The sequence below is a fragment of the Salvelinus sp. IW2-2015 genome, linkage group LG8 (genome assembly GCF_002910315.2).
Source record: "Salvelinus sp. IW2-2015 linkage group LG8, ASM291031v2, whole genome shotgun sequence".
In the NCBI taxonomy this organism is placed as follows: domain Eukaryota; kingdom Metazoa; phylum Chordata; class Actinopteri; order Salmoniformes; family Salmonidae; genus Salvelinus; species Salvelinus sp. IW2-2015.
This window is the reverse complement of record NC_036848.1, coordinates 6,968,213-6,989,455: the sequence shown is the minus strand read 5'-3', so window position 1 is coordinate 6,989,455 and position 21,243 is coordinate 6,968,213. Positions and strand designations below refer to the sequence as shown.

The window sequence follows — 21,243 nt, the reverse complement described above, 5'->3', positions numbered from 1 at the left end:
TTATAGTCTCACCAGGCTCACACACACACAGACATACCACAGAAACCCAAATACAAATATACACACACATACACTCACACACATGCACGAGCTAACTCATAATCTGCAGTCCCTGGTTATATCCACAGGGTGGGCAGATTTAGGGTAATGAAATGTTGTGTGGATGAAGGGTGGATGGGTGGCGAGCAGGTTTAGGGTAATGAAATGTTGTGTGGATGAAGGGCGGATAGGTGGCGAGCAGGTATAGGGTAATGAAATGTTGTGTGGATGAAGGGCGGATGGTGGAACAAAGAGAAAACAATGCATTAAAAATACAATAATGTATCATGATTGTGCAATTCATATCTATAGGCTACATGGAGGTTTTTCTTTCATAATTTTTTATCTGCCATTAGTGTGTAGCCTAAGTTTAAGCTTAAGGGCCTAACTGTAGTGTGGCAAATACACACCAATTGCGAAATGCTTTCGGGAACTTGGGCAGAAAAAGTTAACTTCCATCCACTGAGGCAAAAAGGACAATGCCAGAGTTTAATTCAATAAGGGCAAGATTCAGTCTTAGACATAAGCTTTACTTACACACGCCATTCTTACGCACCTCTCACTAGTTGGTATTAGACTTAACTCATTAAGATGCGTAATGTGCTTTGCAGGCAATGGTTCCCTTGTTGCGTGCTGAATGCATTTAATTCAACCACAATTCAACCACCCTCCCACTTGCTGGCCAAAGATTTTCTCATGGAGTTTTCATTCAATAGGATTTTCAGTACATCTATGTTAAACCATCCCTTTAAACACGGTGTATATTTAATTAGACATTTCCCAACAGACTCAATAGATTACATCGAGAGAACGGGTTCAGAATATAGGTATCAATGAAAGAAAGCCACCTATTCATCTCCGTTTCAGCACCAACTGGTAGGTTTAAAAATACTCTTGATTTTGTAGATTATTTAGGCACATTTTGGGGTTATGAAAGTGTGTATGAATCATAAAAAACATGTTTTGAGAGCTTTTACGCACAAAATATAATAATGAATAAAAAATACAATGTATTGATTCATCCCGAAAGTTGTCATATTCAAGTTCAATCCATGAAATATTGCAAGGTTTAAAAAAGTGTACAATAAAATAGTCCTATAAATCTACACCAATCCTCACTAATCATGGAATTGTATGACAACAGTTTAATAATGATTTAAATAGGCTATATGTCCAAAATTATTGAACAACTAATGCTAGCAACCCTCAGCAACTACATGGACGTGACAAAGGAAAGAAAGGTAAATGAAATGGAATGGAATGATGCAAAATGTAGTCTACAAATTGAAGACAACTAACACTGAAGTGACAGTTAGAAATGTATTTGGGTATTACTGACGGTGACTCCCAATGGTGACTAATATTTAACATGATTCAAATTGTCAAATAAAACATTTTAAAGTGCTTACATTAACTCGGCAGGTTCCCAAGCTAGCACAGTGGATCTGGGCCAATTCCGGCTGAGAGTCAGACTCAGTCGAAGTCATGTGGCCTGAGTCTGGGCCACCTTAGGCAGTATTACTTATGGCTAGGATGCGGGGATTGAGCTCGGGCCGATTCCGGTGTGAGTTATCTGGCCCAAATGTATTACTTGGGGCTCGGGCCGATTCCGGTGTGAGTTATCTGGCCCAAATGTATTACTTGGGTCTTGGGCCGATTGGGGCTACTCTCTGGCAGATGATTACACTGGCTGCTTTATATAATTAACATTTCATTACTTATTTTTCCTTATTTTCTCATTGTTTCTGTGATCAAAAAATACAATTAACATTTCAATTAAACTCTTTAAGAGTCCTGTTTAAGTTGTATTTTAGTATTTTGATACTTTGTGCAAGGCCATTGATTAGAATTAAAAACTATGTGGATGGAGTCTCCTGAGTGGCGCAGCGGTCTAAGACACTGCATCACAGTGCAAACTGCTTTGCTACAGATGCTAGTTTGATACCCGTGCCGGCCACGACCCAGCGTTAGGGGAGAGTTTGACCAGTCGGGATGTCCTTGTCCCAACGCGCTGTAGCGCCTCCTGTGGCGGGCCAGGCGCATGCACGCTGACACAGTCACCAGGTGTACGGTGTTTCCTCTGACATCCATTTTTTTATGCAGAAAATATATAATAATAATATTTAAAACTACTAAATTGGGTAATTTTGTATACATTTATTTAAATTAGCATTGGGTGCTTCCGGTAGATGGAAACCGGTAGACGGAAACCGCCTGATGTACTTGGATCGATTCTGGGCAGTCATTCATTTGGATTCCGGGCCGAGTCCGACACYCGATTCCGGCCCGATTCAATCAGTTCCCGGCCCCCCGGAAGAGGGACGCTTCTGGGTCGATTCCTCATTGCTAGCTGGGTCGGCCCTACAGAAGCCTATAGTCTAAAAATGTTATCCACGCAATTTATGAGGGCACACAATACAAATTCTGAATAACGTCACAGCTATTTATGGCTTACTTCACTGTGGAAATGGGACTGCAATACATGTCATGTGTGATATGATTTTCTATTTRTTTCCATATGACTAGTTTCAACTTCGTCTCCAGGGATCATAAGGGGAAATGATCTAAAACAAGTGTCATTTATATTTACAATTCGTTTATCCAAACGGATTACTCATTTACCTAGCTCTTATCAAGTTGTAAATTACAGTGCATGGAGAATGCTGTTACTGTATATCGGAAAAAATAAAGTAGAGTATTTTCTTACTTGGAACCGGTATGTTTTCTAGACCTTATTCATGATTTCATCGAGCGTAAAGGTGGTGGAATTAAGTCAAGGTCAGAATACWGCRTATCTGTTGACACACCTTCGCCACACCTTCATTTATTAGATCTCCACCCCAAACAAATAGCAGGTGAATATAATACTATTCTCATGCTTAAATTCAAGAATATACATCGAGAGAAGCGCATAAAAAGGGAATTACGTTCCATTTACTCACGTTTAACTCAGGTCGTAATTCCCCCCTTAGAGCTGGTAAATGCTGGTAAAAGCTGGTAAATGGAGAGTTGGAAATAAAGAGAAGGGAGGGCCAGAAAAGTAGTCTGTTTGGGAAAGATTTGGTGAAGTGGTAAAAGAGGATGATAGCAGTGCTGGCTATWTTATGTGTGATGATTGTGAGGCACTACACAAATTTGATAGTCAATTAAACTTCAATATGGAACTTCAATGGAACTGTACTGTTCAGATGGGTTAAATGGAATAGTATCTGAAATCTGGACACTGACTGTAGGTCTATAACCTCTCACATAGCCTAATATAATATTAACTCCTGCAGAATTAAGCATTACTTGCAGTAAAATCAGTGGCGACCTGTCATATCCACATTTTTTTTTTGGGGGGGGGGGCTTGCCTGTTTTGCACGTTATTTTGGCATTAATACGTGTTACATATCAGTTTGCAATCAACGTAATATATATTTATATATATATCACTGAGTTAATAAAGCCACATACAAACATTGTCTCTTTTTTGTTTTCTTGAGTAAGGCAGCTCCAAAATGCAGGTGTTTCAGCCTAGCTCAGTGCTTTCTGTGGTGGTAGGGCAAGCCAGCAGAAAATACGGAGCGTTGCACCATGATTGGCTCAGTGTTCTGTCACTCATGGGKACACTACGTTACCGCCAAGTCTAAGGGTAGACCTACATAATTCTAGCCTCTTGGGTGCTGCCATATAGTTACATTAGAACTGTCCATCCAAGACAGCTCAAGGTCATTGGCCACAGATAAAATTACATCAAATCACGTTATATGTACAGTAGCTTTGATTGAACTGATYATGTCAACATCATACYTTCAAAATCTTAGCTAGCAGTCATCATCATGAATCAAGTCGACAATTKACTGGCAAATCCTTTTTAATCCTTGTCATATGAAGATRAATAATTAAGAGAAATTAKAGATGAAACGTATCGGTGCTCATTGGCCATTGGACATTACATTACACAACAAGTTGGAAATCGCAAATTCAACAATGAGTGGTATGGAAGGAATCAGTGACAGTGKCTGTGTGGTCCCAAATCTGGGATTAAGGGGCTCTTTTCCAAGTTTAAAATGATAAACATTCAACATTGGCCATGCTGTCAATGAAGCATGATTTGTGCCGCGCTCAAAACAACTGTTAACTTGGAACTGCAAAAACTTGACTTCAGTGAGTTCAAGACAACTGGGAAGTTGGGAATAAGCGAGCTCCAACCGGGAATTGTAAATCCGGTCACTTTCTAGAGCACGACCTGAAGATCAATGACGTCATCATGATTCAACCTTGTTTTTTTTCCAGAGTTCTCAGTTGTTTTGAAAGCACCATAAATCCAGAGAATGCCAGACTTTGATGACAAAATTTGCCCACGAAGGACCGCCGAGCTACCTTCCTGTTCAAGTGAGCACAGCACAACAAGGTGAGTCCAAAAATGCATAAATGATGTAATATGCCAGGGAGATATGTATACTGTAGCTAAGAAAGTATTACTAATTGTATGTTGTGGAGTAAGATGTTAGTAGCCTTTGTGCCTCACAGTAATAATTTGGTCGATTTACCCCTCTTAATTTAGCCTACTGTTCTGACTTGGTGGTGCACATGTAGCCTATAACCTGATTTAGAGAAATGAAATCATTGAATATTGTAAGAGCTTTAATTGTCTGCTTATATGCCCCCTTTATTTACCCTACGGTTCTGACTTGATGTACAGGGAGAACACTGTAAGAATGGCCCATGACTGAATTCTGTCGCTGTACATTTCAAAAGTGCTAAACAAATAGTTATATTCACTACGTCCATCCTAGTTCGCTCATTAATGTCTTAATCGAAATTACAGATGGCCTCTTATCCGCTTGTCATCCCCTTATGTCATAGTTTGTACATCTCAATTGTCATTTGAAATCACATTTGTTTAAGCAAGCCAGCCATATCAGCTATGTTTTTTTKAAAGGCAGTAAATGAGGCTGAATGAACTGTTTCGCTGCCAGACAAGGCTCCACTGATAGCCAGGTGTAGCAGTGGTAAGATGTTAGGACTCTGCTGTTGGGACAGCTTTATGTAGGCCCTAACAGTTTGTRGGCACTGTTTGTCAGCGTTATAGTGCAATTAATGCATTGTTTAGAGCTGTGTTGTGTAGTGGCTTTTCTGGCATGCATCTCACTTAAATTGTTTTTGCCCCACSAAGATTTACATGCCAAAAGACTGTCTCTAAAGGTGCCAAATTTATCAGCAYCATAAAAGGTGATAGTATTTCAACCACAATGCATCCAAGCCTAACTTAAATCTTATCAAAAACATGTTGGGTCATTTTAACAGCTTTTAATTTCCTTAAAACAGGTCAAACTGATGTAATTTGAAAATGTAGCAAGGAAAAATCTTTCCCATTTTTTTTGCCTATTGCATTCTCTCCCCGGTCCCTAAACGTCTTTGCTGAGTGAGAGAAGCAGAGGTGAAAGAGGCAAGAGAAACAAACTTTATTGATGTCAATTAAATTGAACCATTCATTGTATTGATGTATGCCATAATTCTGGTGAGCAGTTGTTTATTTAGACTAGGGCAACAAGTAATGACAGAAGATAAGCTGCATGTATTTAATTATAAACAAGTTGCTAACAAATAGCTAAGAACAATGTCAKAAATTATAATCAGAAACATAGGCCTATCTAAAAAGACCTGTCAAAAATAGTTCTGCCATCTCCGACTGTACTGCGTATTTTCTATTTTTTCGGGTTAGAGAAAAGATAATTTGCCCTTATTAAACTTGCCAGATAATTTTGCATCAATGGATGTCGATTTAACTTCTTGTCAATAGGGGGGGCCATTTCGACTTTGTAAAAATACTCGTTTGACTGCTATGATTAAGCAATAAGGCACGAGGGGGTGTGGTATATGGCCAATATACCACAACTAAGGGTTGTTCTTAAGCACTACGCAATGCGGACTGCCTGGATACAACTTCTACAGATGCACAATCGAGAGCATCCTRTCGGGCTGTATCACAGCCTGGTACGGCAACTGCACTGCCCCCAACCGCAAGGCTCTCCAAGGGGTGGTGTGGTCTGCACAACGCATCACCGGGTGCAAACTACCTGCCMTCCATGACACCTACAGCACTCGATGTCATAGGAAGGCCAAAAAGATCATCAAGGACATCAACCACCAGAGCCACTGCCTGTTCACACCGTTACCATCCAGAAGGCGAGGTCAGTACAGGTGCATCAAAGCTGGGACCGAGAGATTGAAAAACAGCTTCTATCTCAAGGCCTGCTAAACAGCAATCACTAACTCAGAGAGRMTGCTGCCTACATTGAGACTCAATCACTGGCCACTTTAATAAATGGATCACTAGTTACTTTATACAATGCACTCTAAATAATGCCACTTTAATAATGTTTACATATCTTACATCATTCATATCACATGTATATACTGTATTTTATACCATCTATTGCACCTTGCCTATGCCGCTCGGCCATCGCTCATCCATATACTTACATGTACATATTCTCATTCACCCCTTTAGATTTGTGTGTATTAGGTAGTTGTTGGGGAATTGTCTGATTACTTGTTAGATATTACTGCACTGTCGGAACTAGAAGCGCAAGCATTTCGCTACATTTGCATTAACATACACAAACCATGTGTATGTGATAAATCAAATTTGATTTGCTATTATAAACTGGCTACCAACGTAATTATAACAGTAAACATTTATATTTTGTTAAAGATTAATAATATGTATAGGAACTGAATATTCTTGTCAACAACAGCAAGTGTTTATAAAAAATAAAGTTCTGACTACTGTTACCATCAATCTAATGTGTTGTAACAACTGATCTGCAATTGCGATAGAACATTGATATCTTCCGATTTAATTAACTAAACATGACCATTAATAATTGCATAATAACACAAGGCTGCAAATTGTGGCATAAATTGATTTGCTATGACTCCAGTGATATCGTCATTTACACATATTGATTCTATCAAATGGTAGCCTACAATGGCATATACATTAATAGGCTACTTGATGGCCAACAGAGGTAAATGTATAATTCTCCACAATTAGCCTAATGTCAGTTTCATTGAGGACTTTCCCCCATAAAAAGAATCACGTGAGTAAGTTCCATAACTTCCATTTACCATTTCCACCCGGGCAGCCCCAGAGACCCAAGAACTGAGCATGCATAAACCACCCTGCTTGATACCGTTTCCTTTAAGCAGTCAACATTAGAACGCAGGTTAAACCACCTCCGAGCGGATTTATGTATTGCGCTCTAGTGCGCCCAAAGTCGTTTTCTACTGCTTTGTCTGCATTATTTCTTGATTTGTATCAGTCCTAGTGTATTAATATGTTTTAAGGAATAAGGTTTGGAAATAGGTGTCTCCATGATGACAATCTAAATAGCCTACCTACAACTGGTAATAAGTTGTCACAACGTGTGCACTTGCTGCTATCGCTCCTCTCGCTCACGTGACTCAGCCAATCACTGCCTGACAGTCAGCAGCAGGTCACAGTCAAATATATACAGTGGGCTCCAAAATKACTGGCACCCCTGACTGGCAATGCACAAAAAATACTTAAAAAAATATAAACAATACAATTATAGAGATAAACTAAAAATACCAACGTGAAAAATACTGTACTTTGTAATGTTTCAATGGAACCCACCAAAATCATTTATTGATTTAATTAAAAATCATTGTCCTCCAAATCAACGTTTCACAATTAATGGCACCCTTAAATATTATTGTAAATAACATCTACCAAAATTAAACCAGGAATTAAATTCCAATTATTTAAGTTTATCTAAGTGTTAAGGAACTATATAGAGCCATTACATCACTTCCTTTTTCACTAGGGTATAAAAATGAGGTGACACGCATGCAATATCCCTTTGTCATCCAACACCATGAAGAAAAGAAAAGAACTGGCAGTTCAAAAGGGACAGATGGTCGTAGACCTTCATAAATCTGGTAATGGCTACAAGAAGATCCACAAACAATTGAATATACCACTGAGCACTCTCAGGGCAATTATAAAACAAATTCTAAAGATATGGAACAGTTGAAAACCTCACGGGTAGATGACGTAAATGCATTTTGCCCCCAGGATAGGGAGGTGGATTGGAGAGAAGCAACAAAACTCCAAAATCACTGTGAAAGAATTGCAGGCCTTGGTGCGGTCTTGGGGTCGCCAGGTTTAAAAAGCACCATCAGACGCCACCTCCACAACCACAGGCTCTTGGAAGGGTTGCCAGAAGAAAGCCCTTAATGACCCCAAGACACAGACACAAGCGCTTGGAGGTTGCCAAACTAATTTAAATTATGATTGGAAGAAGGTGCTCTGGTCAGATGAGACCAAAATTGAACGTTTTGGTCAGATACAGCATCGGCATGTTTGGCGTCGAACAGAGATGCATACAAGGAGAGGCACCTCATACTCACAGTGAAATATGGTGGTGGGTCAGTGATGTTTTGTGGCTGTTTTAATTCCAGAGGTCCAGAGGCACTGGTTAAGATTGATGGCATAATGAATTCCACCAAGTATCAGGCAATTTTGGCTGACAATCTGGTTGCCTCTGCCAGAAGGCTGGGACTTGGCCGTATGTGGACTTCCAACAAGACAATGACCCAAAACATACCTCAAGATCCACACAGAAATGTTTCTGTGACAACAAAATCAATGTTCTGCCATGGCCATCTCAGTCGCCGGACCTCAATCCAATCGAAAACCTGTGGGCTGAGTTGAAGAGGGCAGTTGATAAGCGCAAACCCAAGAATGTGAAGGATCTTGAAAGGATCTGCATAGAGGAATGGTCCAAAATCCCTACAAATGTGTTCCTTAACCTTGTCAAACATTACAGGAAAATACCATGCAGTTATCCTTGCCAGAGGTGGTTGCACTAAGTACTAAATGAGGAGTGACAATAATTATGAAACCTTGATTTTGGTGAAATGTATTTTGTATTAAATAATTGTATGTTTTTGGTGGGTTCCATTGAAACATTAATAAAGTACAGTATTTCTCACATGTTGGTATTTTGAGGTTATCTCTATAATTATATTGTTTATATTTTTTAAAGTATTGTTTGTGCATTGCCAGTAATTTACTAGCAGGGGTGSCAGTAATTTTGGAGCCCACTGTATTTTTTATGAGAAATGGCATGGTGGCAGCGGTGCAGATTAGCCCAAAAACCTACAACCCTCGACCAATACATTTTCACCAGAGACATCGTTTTCAAAGTAGCCCAATTTTGCAGGGAAACCGAGGACATGGCAACACCGGGTGCGAGAAGTAGTGGTGCGTGGGTRAAATYACTAAGGAAGCCAAGCCAAGCCAGTAAAAAAGCCATATTACAACCTTCAGTATGTTATGATAATTGCGTTGTTTGCTCTATAACCACTTGTTCATACGCCATCGTGATATACAATAAGGCCGGACAACAAAAAGACAAAAGTCACACAGTGGCAGAATAAATTCAACTACACATACATTTGTTTCATCACAAAACCAGAGAGTAACATCTGTCCATTGAAGTCCACAAAGCAAATATTGCATGTACAAATAGTTATGACCTGCAGTATGGTCAAGCAAGTTAATGTTTTCAACAGTTTACTAAACAACTACTGATATAGACCCACGGAGTTACTGCAAGTCAGAACAAGGACAACAGGGGCCMTGTCTCCGCTATTCCAGCACCATTTAAACATTATCATATCAAAAAGGCTATATATTGTCACGTTCTGACCTWTATTTCCTTTATTTTTGTCTTTATTTAGTATGGTCAGGGCGTGAGTTGGGGTGGGCAGTCTATGTGTGTTTTTCTATGTTGGGGTTTTGAGTTCGGCCTGGTATGGTTCTCAGTCAGAGGCAGCTGTCAATCGTTGTCCCTGATTGAGAATCATACTTAGGTAGCCTGGGTTTCACTTTTGGTTTGTGGGTGTTTGTTACCACACGGTACTGTTTCGGTTTCGTTCATGTTCACATTTATTGTTTTGTATTTCATAGTGTTCGGTTTATGTTTTAAAATAAACGTTATGGACACGTACCACGCTGCAACTTGGTCCTCCGATCCTTCAAACTTCTCCTCCTCAGATGAGGAGGACGACAGCCGTTACAGAAACACCCACCAAAACCGGACCAAGCAGCGTGGTAACAGGCAGCAGCAACAGGAGCGGCAGCGATATCTAGAGAAATGAACTTGGGAGGAAATATTACACGGCAAGGGACCATGGGAACAGCCGGGTGAATATCGTTGCCCCAAGGCAGAGCTGGATGCAGCGAAAGCCGAGAGGCGGCATTATGAGGAGCTAGCTCGGCAGCGCGGAGAGGCAGCCCCAAAAATGTATTGGGGGGGCACACGGGGAGTGTGGCGAGTTCAGGTAGGAGACCTGCGCCAACTTCCCGTGCTTACTATGGAGAGAGGGCGTCGTACCGGGCAGGCACCGTGTTATGCGGTGGAGCGCACGGTGTCCCCGGTGCGTGTGCATAGCCCGGTGCGGTACATTCCAGCTCCTCGTATCGGCCGGGCTAGAGTGGGCATCGAGCCAGGTGCCATGAAGCCGGCTCAGCGCATCTGGTCTCCAGTGCGTCTCCTCGGGCCGGTGTACATGGCACCAGCCTTACGCATGGTGTCCCCGGTTCGCCAGCACAGCCCAGTGCGGGCTATTCCACCTCGCCGCACTGGCCTGGCTACGGGGAGCATTCAACCAGGTAAGGTTGGGCAGGCTCGGTGCTCGAGACCTCCTGTGCGCCTTCACGGTCCGGTCTATCCGGTGCCACCTCCTCGCACCAGCCCTCCGGTGCCGGCACCACGTACCAGGGCTCCAGTTCCAGCACCCCACACTCGCCCTGAGGTGCGTATCCCCAGCCCAGTACCACCAGTGCCAACACCACGCACCAGGCTTCCTGTGCGTCTCCAGAGCTCTGTACACCCTGTCCTGCTCCCCGCACTCGCCCTGAGGTGCGTGTTCCCTGCCGGTACCACCTGTTCCGGCACCACGCACTAGGCCTACAGTGCGCCTCGGCAGGCCTGAGCCGCCCGTCTGTCCAGCGCCGCCTGACTGCCCGTCGTCCAGCGCCGCCTGAGCTGCCCGTCTGTCCAGCGCCGCGCTGAGCTGCCCGTCTGTCCAGCGCCGTCTGAGCCGCCCATCTGTCCAGAGCCGTCAGAGCAGCCCGTCTGTCCTGAGCCGCTAGAAGCCGCCCGTCTGTCCTGAGCCGCTAAGAGCCGCCCGTCAGTCAGGAGCCGCCAGAGCCGTCCGTCAGCAGGAGCCGCCAGAGCCGCCCGCCAGTCAGGAGCCACCAGAGCCACCGCCAGTCAGGCCGCCAGAGCCGCCCGCCAGTCAGGAGCGCCAGAGCCGCCCGCCAGTCAGAGCCGCCAGAGCCACCCGTCCGTCAGGAGCTGCTAGAGCCGCCCGTCAGTCCGGCCGCCCGTCAGTCCGGAGCTGCCCTTCAGTCCTGAGCTACCCCTCAGTCCTGAGCTGTCTTTCAGTCCGGAGCTGCCTTTCAGTCCGGAGCTGCCTTTCAGTCCGGGAGCTCCTTCAGTCCGGAGCTGCCCCTCAGTCCGGAGCTGCCCTTCAGTATGGAGCTGCCCCTCAGTCCGGAGCTGCCCCTTCAGTCCGGAGCTGCCCCTCGTCCGGAGCTGCCCCTCAGTCCTGAGCTACCCCTCATCCTGAGTTGCCCCTCAGTCCGAGCTGCCCCTCAGTCCGGAGCTGCCCCTCAGTCCGGAGCTGCCCCTCAGTCCGAAGGCGCCCCTCAGTCCGGAGGCGCCCCTCAGTCTAGTGGGGCTCTTTATTGGGGTCCCAGTCCGGGATCTGCGGCGAGGGTCGCTGCTCTGAAGACATTACTGAAGTGGGTAATGACTATGGTGAAGTTGGGGTCCACGTCCCCGCGCCAGAGCCGCCACCGCGGACAGATGCCACCCCAGACCCTCCCCTATAGGTTCAGGTTTTGCGGCCGGAGTCCGCAACTTGGGGGGGGGGGGGGGGGTACTGACCGGTCACGTTCTGACCTTTATTTCCTTTGTTTTGTCTTTATTTATGTTGGTCAGGGCGTGAGTTGGGGTGGGCAGTCTATGCGTGTTTTTTCTACGTTGGGGTTTGAGTTCGGCCTGGTATGGTTCTCATTCAGAGGCAGTTGTCAATCGTTGTCCCTGATTGAGAATCATACTTAGGTAGCCTGGGTTTCACTTTTGTTTGTGGGTGTTTGTTTCCGGTGTGAGTGTTTGTTGCCACACGGACTGTTTCGGTTTCGTTCATGTTACATTATTATTTTTTGTATTTTCATAGTGTTCAGTTTATGTTTTAAAATAAACGTTATGGACAGCTACACACGCTGCACCTTGTCCTCCGATCCTTCAAACTTCTCCTCCTCAGATGAGGAGGACGACAGCCGTTACATATATGCTCAGTTTAATACACTGAAAACAAATTTAAAGATACCAAAAACTATATAGTGCAATCACTGTTGCGAAATGTAATGTAGCTGTCCATGGACTGATTTGTGTGTGTGGTGTGTGTGTGTGTGTGTGTGTGTGTGTGGTGTGGTGTGGTGTGCAAGTAAAACAAAAAATGTTGACTCACCCTTACTTGTAAACTAGTTGAATGCCAATGCCATCCTCCTCTCTTTCATGTTGGCAAGAACAGTCTATGGCTTTGTCATACAGTACACTTTTAGTTTTGTTGTCGTAGGCTACCTATGCTTGCTTGCTAGCCTAACTCCTCGCATGAGTAACAACAAACCAGCTACGTTAGCTAGCTGGTTAATGTGAAATGTACTAGGCTAAATCTAGGCTTACATTGAACATCAATCGTCTCAGGCCAGTGCCACAACATATTCATTTATGGTTAGATCAGAATTGCTGTCATAATCATTGGTCTGTACAGAGAATTAAATCAAAACCACATGTCCAAATCCCCATTTACATGCACTGCTTAGGAAAGAGCCAATTTAGCAAGCTAGCTACTGCAGAACATGGTGTGAAGCAAAATCCAAACTTGCCTCTCTGGGAACGTTTTGATGCACCTGGGCAACCTACAGTTGAGCTCAGCTCAGCTCAACGCTGATGGGCTAATTCTTTTATGTTATTTTTAAAATCAAAGTAGGCCAAATGCTTGCTGGCATCAATCAATCAAATGCTACGGCAGCAACATGTTATACTCTTTTGGTCCTAACACCATCAGATACATGGACTACAAATACTGAGACAGAGGGGAGCTGTTTCCCTCGGCTCCAATGATTTCTTCTCCGGAGATTCAGCCACTTGCGAATTGACAGAAAATTATGAAAACACAAAGAGAGACGAAAGATACATTATTTATAATATTTTGGGGAAGCCTGGCTTGCCTTGGCATCCATGAATACACAACACTGAGTGCAGGTGAACAAACAGCTGACCCGCGCATCAATAACACACTGTAACGGTGGTCCTCCTCCTCTTCGGATTCAGATGAAGAGGAGCAGGGATTGAACCAAAATGCAGCGGATTGTTTGAAGACATAATGAATTTTATTAAAGACAGACGGGAAAAACACGAAAACGAACTATACTTTCAAATGATACAAATAACAAAACGAAAGTAGACAGACCTGAACGCGAACATACATAAACACGAGAACGCACGAACAGGTAAAAATAGCCTACATGAAATGAACAAACCGTAACAGTCCCGTATGGTGCGACAAACACTGACACAGGAGACAACCACCCCCAAAAAACACTGTGAACAGCCTACCTAAATATGACTCTCAATTAGAGGAACGCCAAAACACCTGCCTCTAATTAAGAGCCCATACCAGGCAACCCTAAACCAACATAGAAACAGATAACATAGAATGCCCACCCAAACTCACGTCCTGACCAACTAACACACAAAAACTAAACAGAAAACAGGTCAGGAACGTGACAAACCCCCCCCTCAAGATGCGTACTCCGAACGCATCACCAAAAAGTCCAGGGGGGTCTGGGTGGGCATCTGACCACGGGTGGTGGCTTAGGCTCCGGGCGTGGTTCCCACCCCACCATAATCAATCCCCGCTTCCTTAGCCTCCCCACAATGACCACCCTCCAAATGACCCACCTAAATTTAGGGGCAACACCAGAATCAAGGACAGCTCTGGACAGGTACTCAGGACATAGGAGTAGCTCAGGAGAGAGGGATAGCTTCAGGAGAGAGACGGGTAGCTCAGATGATAAAGAGGTAGCTCAGATAGAAGGCACCGGACTAAGGCAGCTCCGGACTAGAAGGCTCTACGGTGGCGTCTGGAATACTAGCTTCCGAAGGACCAGCTCTGGCTGAGGGAGCTGAATACTGCCTGGCTCTCATGACGGCAGCCGTCATGCTGACTGACGGCTTGGCCTCATGCAGCTGACCGGCTCGGACGCTCATAGTGCTGGCCTGGACGGCTCTCTGGGACGGCGACCTCATGGCTGCGCTGACGCGCTTCTGGACGCCTCATGGCCTCTGACGGTCTGGCACGCTCATGGCCTCTCTTCACGGGCTTCTGGACTCTCATGGCTCTCTGACGGCTCTGGCTTGCATCAATGGCTCTCTGACGGCTCTGGCTGCTCACTCGGGCTCGGCCTCGGACCTGCGGCTCTGCAATCCTGTCTGGCTGGCGGCCTCTGGCAGATCCTGTCCTGCCTGGCGGCTTCTGCAGATCCTGTCTGTGGTTGCGCTCTGGCAGATCCTGTCTGGTTGGCGGCTCTGGCAGGCATTCTGTCTTGGTCTGCAGTCTGGCTGTGGCGTTCTGGCAGACCCTGTCGACGGACGGCTCTACGGCTCCTGTCTGTGCGGGCGGCCTAGCTGGCTTCCTGTCTGGCGGACGTCTCTGTAGGCCTTCATGGCGACGGGCGGCTTTGCAGGGCTCAGCAGCACGGGCGGGCTTTGCAGGCTCATTGCCAACGGTCGCGGCTCAGGACGGCGCTGGGAGACGGAGCTCAGATGGCGCTGGGGAGACACGGATGCTCAGATGGCGCTGGGAGACGCGATGGCTCAGGGATGCCGCTGGGAGACGGATGGCTCACGATGCCTGCCGGGAGACGGTATGCTCAGATAGCGCTGGAGACGGATGGCTCTGGCCGGATAAGCGCACTGAGACCTGGGGTGGGCGCGTTGGTGCCGGAAACTGACCGTCACCGGCTAAGGACACGCACCTTTCAACTATGCGGGAGCAGGACATGCACACTTGAACTCTCCAAAGCTACTCTATACCGTCGTGTGATGCGTCGGTACCGCCACTGTGGCACCGCGGCTGAGGCACGCACCTCAGACTTAGTACGGGGAGAAGTGACAGTGTGTACAGGACTTAGAACCACAGGTGGCTTAGTGCGGGGCCGGAACTGGAGGCACCAACTGGATACACGCACTATAGGATCAGTGCGTGGAGGAGAACAGGGCCTGGAAAGACCACTGGTACGCCTAGTGCGGTTAGTGTAGCCACTGTAGGACATAGGCTTGGGCGGTGGAGGTGGCGCCGGAAATACCCGACCGTGCAGGGTACTGGCTCTCTTTGAGCATTGAATGCCTGCCCAACCTTACGCGGTTGAATGCCACCGGTCGCCCCGCCCAGTGCGGGGACAGTGGAATAACCCGCACCGGGCTGTTGTAGGCGAAACCGGGGCGGAAACCATGCCGTAAGCAGTGCCATTATCCCGCGCAGAGGAGACGCACTGGAGACCAGAGCGTTGACCGGCCCTCATGCACACCTGGCTCAATGCCCAATACTCAAGCCCACCAGTGCCGGGGAGGTGGAATAAACCCGCACCGGGCTATGACACGTACAGAGACACCGTGCCGCCTCCACTGCGTAAAACACGTGTCTGCCCTACTCCCGCTCTCCACTGTTAGCCTGGAGAATGTGGCGCAGTTCTCCTACTCTGCCCTAGGCCCACTACCCCTTACCCCCCCCCAATGAAATTTTTGGGAGTTACTCACGGCTTTTCGGCTTTCCGGCCAAGATACGCTCCCCTCATAATTCCGTTTCAGCTTGATTTCTCCCTGGCTTCCATCCAACGTCTCCTAGCTGCCTCCTTAAACCACCGCTCCTGGCTGTGGCTGCCTCACTCTTCTCAGGAGAGCAGCGATATTCTCCAGTTTGCGCCCAGGGTCCGTTTCCCTCTAATATTTCCTCCCAAAGCCATGTTCCTGTGAGCAGGCCACTGCTCGAATTCACGCCGCCTTGGTCTGGCATCGCGTGGCGTTGGTTACGGTGGTCCTCCTTCCTCTTCGAGATTACAGATGAAAGAGGCAGGATTGAACCAAAACTGCAGCGCGATTGTGAAGACATAATGAATTTTCATTAAAGACAGACGGAAAAAACACGAAAACGAAACTAACTTCAAATGATACAAAATAACAAAAACGAAAGAGACAGACCTGAACGACGAACATACGAGTAACACGCAGACACGCCACGAACAGGTTAAAAAATAGCCTACATGCAAATGATACAAACCTAACCAGTCCCGCTATGGGCCGACAAACACTGACACAGGAGACAACCCACCCCCAAACAAACACTGTGAAAACAGCCCTACCTAAATATGACTCTCAATTAGAGGAAGCGCAAAACACCTGCCTCTAATTAAGAGCCATACCAGGCAAACCCTAAACCAACATAGAAACAGATAACATAGAATGCCCACCAAACTCACGTCCTGACCAACCTAACACACAAAACATAAACAGAAAACAGGTCAGGAACGTGACACACACACACACACACACACACCATACCCCTCCCCTCCCCACCCCACACACACACACACCACACAAATACAAACACACACCACTCAGATCCAAATATACACCACACATACAGAACACTGTAGATACTGTATACAACACAACAGGACAGACAGACAAGACAGCGAGACAGACACGACAGACAGACAGACAGACAGACAGACAGACAGACAGACAGACAGACAGACAGACATACCATATACCTCACAGATATAGTGCTGTACATGCACACAACCGGAAGACAGACAGATAGACAGACAATAACATTTAGTTACAACTGATGGTGTAACTGACCAACCTTTGGTGGGTGCTCCACAGAGCTTGGGAAGTTCCAGAAGACATCATCAAACGTAGGAGACATGGGAGTGGTGGCCATGTCAGACATAGAGCTGCTGTGAGGGGCGTCTCGACTGGAGCCAAGATTGGCATTCTGAAATGGAGACTTAGTTTAGTTCAGGCCATTTATTTTTGGATACGTACAGCTCTTAAGTTACTTTATTTGGTGACACATTGGTCGCCTCCCAAGTGCCACCGTATTCCCTGCATAGTGCATTACATGCAATCATATGGGCCCTGGTTAAAAGTTTAATATAAAGGTAATAAGGTACTATTTGGGAGAGCCTCTGAGTACTGTAGGTACTGCAGACAAGATGGGGAATATGAATGAGGAAGTAGTAGCAGTAGTTGTTGCACAGATAGAACAATGAGTCAGATATTTAACTAGATGTATAAATGTGAAGCATTCAGTTGGCGTTTCCACTCACTACTAAATATGGTGAGGAAAGGAAGCCCAGTGGACAGCAGTGGGAGAAGATGGAGTGAGATGGATTTTGGCCGACATTCTGCTAATTTTCTCATCGATGAAACATTTGATCTCCATACMGTTTACTGTTTCCAAAACTAGAATCTGTAACAAACAGAGTGGAATGCGTTTTGTAGATTTTAGCCTTTGCCAGTTTAGAAAAATTCAATTTAGAAGGAGTGCAAAGGCGAATTGAATTATAGCACATGCGCACTTCACAGAGTAGGTGTTCCTTAACCAAAATATGCAAATAAATGCTTGAACGCGCCAGTAGGATCTCACTAGCTCGTGCTTGGCTCTGCCCACTATGATTTGCTCCCATTGGAAACGACAAGGCTCTGGTCTATCTTGGGTTAGTTATGAAAATATTTGTTTGTAGGGTTCTGGGTAATGTATAAGGAAGGAAAACTATGTAATCAACCACTGAGCACACGCCTGGGATGGCACATAGAATATTTATACAGACGTGGTCAAATACAGTGCATTCGGAAAAAAAGAAAAATCCCACTTATCAATCTACACACAATACCCCATAATGACAAAGCAAAAACAGGTTTAGAAATGTTTGCTAATTTATTAAAAATAAAAAACTGAAATGTCACATTTACAAAAGTATTCAGACCCTTTACTCAGTACTTTGTTGAAGCACCTTTGGCAACGACTACAAAACGGAGTCTTCTTGGGYATGACGCTACAAGCTTGGCACACCTGCATTTGGGGAGTTTCTCCCATTCTTCTCTGCAGATCCTCTCAAGCTCTGTCAGGTTGGATGGGGAGCGTCACTACACAGCTATTTTCAGGTCTCTCCAGAGATGTTAGATCGGGTTCAAATCCGGGCTCTGGCTGGGCCACTCAAAGACATTCACAGACTTGTTCTGAAGCCACTTCTGCGTTGTCTTGGCTGTGTGCTTAGGGTCGTTGTCCTGTTGGAAGGTGAACCTTTGCCACAGTCTGAGCTGTCTGGAACAGGTTTTCATCAAGCATCTCTCTGTACTTTGATCCGTTCATCGTTCCCCTCGATCCTGACTTGTCTCCCAGTCCCTGCCACGGAAAAATATCCCTCCACCATGATGCTGCCACCACCATGCTTCACCGTAGGGATGGTATTGGCCAGGTGATGAGCGGTGCCTGGTTTCCTCCGGACGTGTCACTTGGCATTCAGGCCACAGTGTTCAATCTTGGTTTCATCATACCAGAGAATATTGTTTCTCATGGTCTGAGGTGCCTTTTGTCAAACTCCCAAGCGGTCTGTCATGTGCCTTTTACTGAGAAGTAGCTTCCGTCTGGCCACTCTACCATAAAGGCCTGATTGGTGGAGTGCTGCAGAGATGGTTGTCCTTCTGGAAGGTTCTGCCATCTCCACAGAGGAACTCTAGAGCTCTATCAGAGTGACCAATGGGTTCTTGGTCACCTCCCTGACCAAGGCTCTTTTCACCCAATTGTTCAGTTTGGCCGGGTGGCCAGCTCTAGAAAGAGTCTTGGTGGTTCCAAACTTCTTCCATTTAAGAATGATGGAGGCCACTGTGTTCTTGGGGAACTTCAAGGCTGCAGAAATGTTTTGGTACCCTTCCCCAGATCTGCGTCTCGACACAATCCTGTCTCGGAGTTCTATGGACAATTCTTTTGACCTCATGGCTGGGTCTGAATACTTATGTAAATAAGGTATTCTATTTTTTATTTATTTTTTGTAAAAAATGTGAAAACATTTATAAAAAACAGTTTTCGCTTTGTCATTATGGGGTATTATGTGAAGATTGATGAGGATTTTTTAAATCCATTTTAGAATAAGGATGTAACCTAACAAAATGTGGGAAAAGTGAAGGGGTTTGAATACTTTCTGAATGCACTGTATATTGGCACCCTTGCACGATTCACTATTTCTTGTTAAATAAGTTGAATTTGAAAAATACTTTTGGTGTTCACATGTGTATTTTTTTTATTTACAACTGGGCAGAACCAAAACAAATAATAATATCAAAACTGTAATTGAGATTCTTCACTTCAAAGTTTAAAAAAATGACTCCAGAGAATGCGTTTCCACTGCTCCAGAATCCAATGGCGGCGCTTGGCATTGCGCATGGTGATCTTAGGCTTGTGTAACAGTTTAACTTTAGTCCGTCCCCTCRCCCCGACCCGGGCGCGAACCAGGGACCCTCTGCACACATCAACAACTGACACCCACGAAGCATCGTTACCCATCGYTCCACRAAAGCCGCGGCCCTTGCAGAGCAAGGGGAACCACTACTTCAAGGTTTCAGAGCAAGTGACGTCACCGACTGAAAGGCTGCTAGCGCCCACCACCGCTACCTAGCTAGCCATTTCACATCGGTTACACTTTGTGTGGCTGCTCGGCCATGGAAATCCCAACTTTCATGAAGCTCCCAACGAACAGTTCTTGTGCTTAGATGTGCTTCCAGGGGCAGCGTTTGGAACTCGTAGTGGGTTTTGCAACGCAGCGGCCAGATGATTTTTACGCGCTACGTGCTTCAGTACTCGGAGGTCCTGTTCTGTGAGATTGTGTGGCCTACCACTTCGCGGCTGAGCCATTGTTGCTCCCRGACATTTCCACTTCAAAATAACCACACTTACAGTTGACCGGGACAGCTCTAGCAGGGCAGAAATTTGACAAACTGACTTGTTGGAAAGGTGGAATCCTATTACAATGTCACTGAGCTTCAGCAACGGGTGTGGCTGAAATAGCYGAATCCACTAATTTGAAAGGGTGTYCACATACCTTGCCATGCCATGTGTATATTTCACAGCGGTTTAGATGGTACAATGATTCTCTTTACTATACTAACTTATTTTGTCACATAAACTAAAATTAGGCAAACTATTATAGTTTTAGCAACCAGGAAAATGTGGAGTGATTTCTGCATACCGCAACTTTAACAGTATTGCACTTTTCATGTAGCATACTTTTTTGCCAGCTGAACTGAACGTTCAAATCCTGTTACTGCAGGATTATTTGTGCTGTGACAATATAGGTAAAATTAAGATCCTACATCTGTACCTTCCCAACAGAACAGCTGACACAAACTGTAGGAGAGTACAAAATATGTTGCAATGATCAAAATATATTTTGAAAGCCATGACACACATTTGATTGTTCAATAGGGTCTTGCAAGAGGTCTTGTAACTTCATAATAAACAGAAACAGAATGACATTTACAGAGATTTGTCATCTTAAATTCACAGTGACTGATAAAGAGAGGCAATGCCTATTCTCGGAATTGTGTGCTAACCCTTTACTTTGAATATGTTTGGCAGCTTCTTTAAAATAACTGTGTTAATGTTATTAAGTATGTATGTAATGTACACTGTAAGTACATTTTGTATATGCCTACTGTAGCTACATAATGATTTTCCAAACTGGGGCAAATAAAGATATTGATTGATTTGATTGATTGGTGGAGTTAGGGTACCCTGGTTTCGGCAGGGGGGTGGGGCTACGTTACCTGTTGTATGGCAGCCCTCTGCGTGGCAGGGGTACAGGGGCTGGAGCTGCTCCCAGAGCTCAGTCTGGTATGGACACGCAGGGGGAGGGGCATCCCAGTCAGCACTCTGTTCAGGTTGGCCTGACAGCTGTCAGAAACCTTCACCCTGTCCATCTCCATCTGAGCAACATGAAAGAGCAGTCAGAAACCTTCACCCTGTCCATCTCCATCTGAGCAACAT

The 21,243-nt window shown here is 45.4% G+C and overlaps 1 pseudogene; it reads right to left on the bottom strand.

Moving 5' to 3' along the window:
• Positions 1-21,243, bottom strand: part of LOC111967334 (mitogen-activated protein kinase kinase kinase kinase 4-like) — a 107,481-nt pseudogene that overhangs the window by 17,325 nt on the left and 68,913 nt on the right.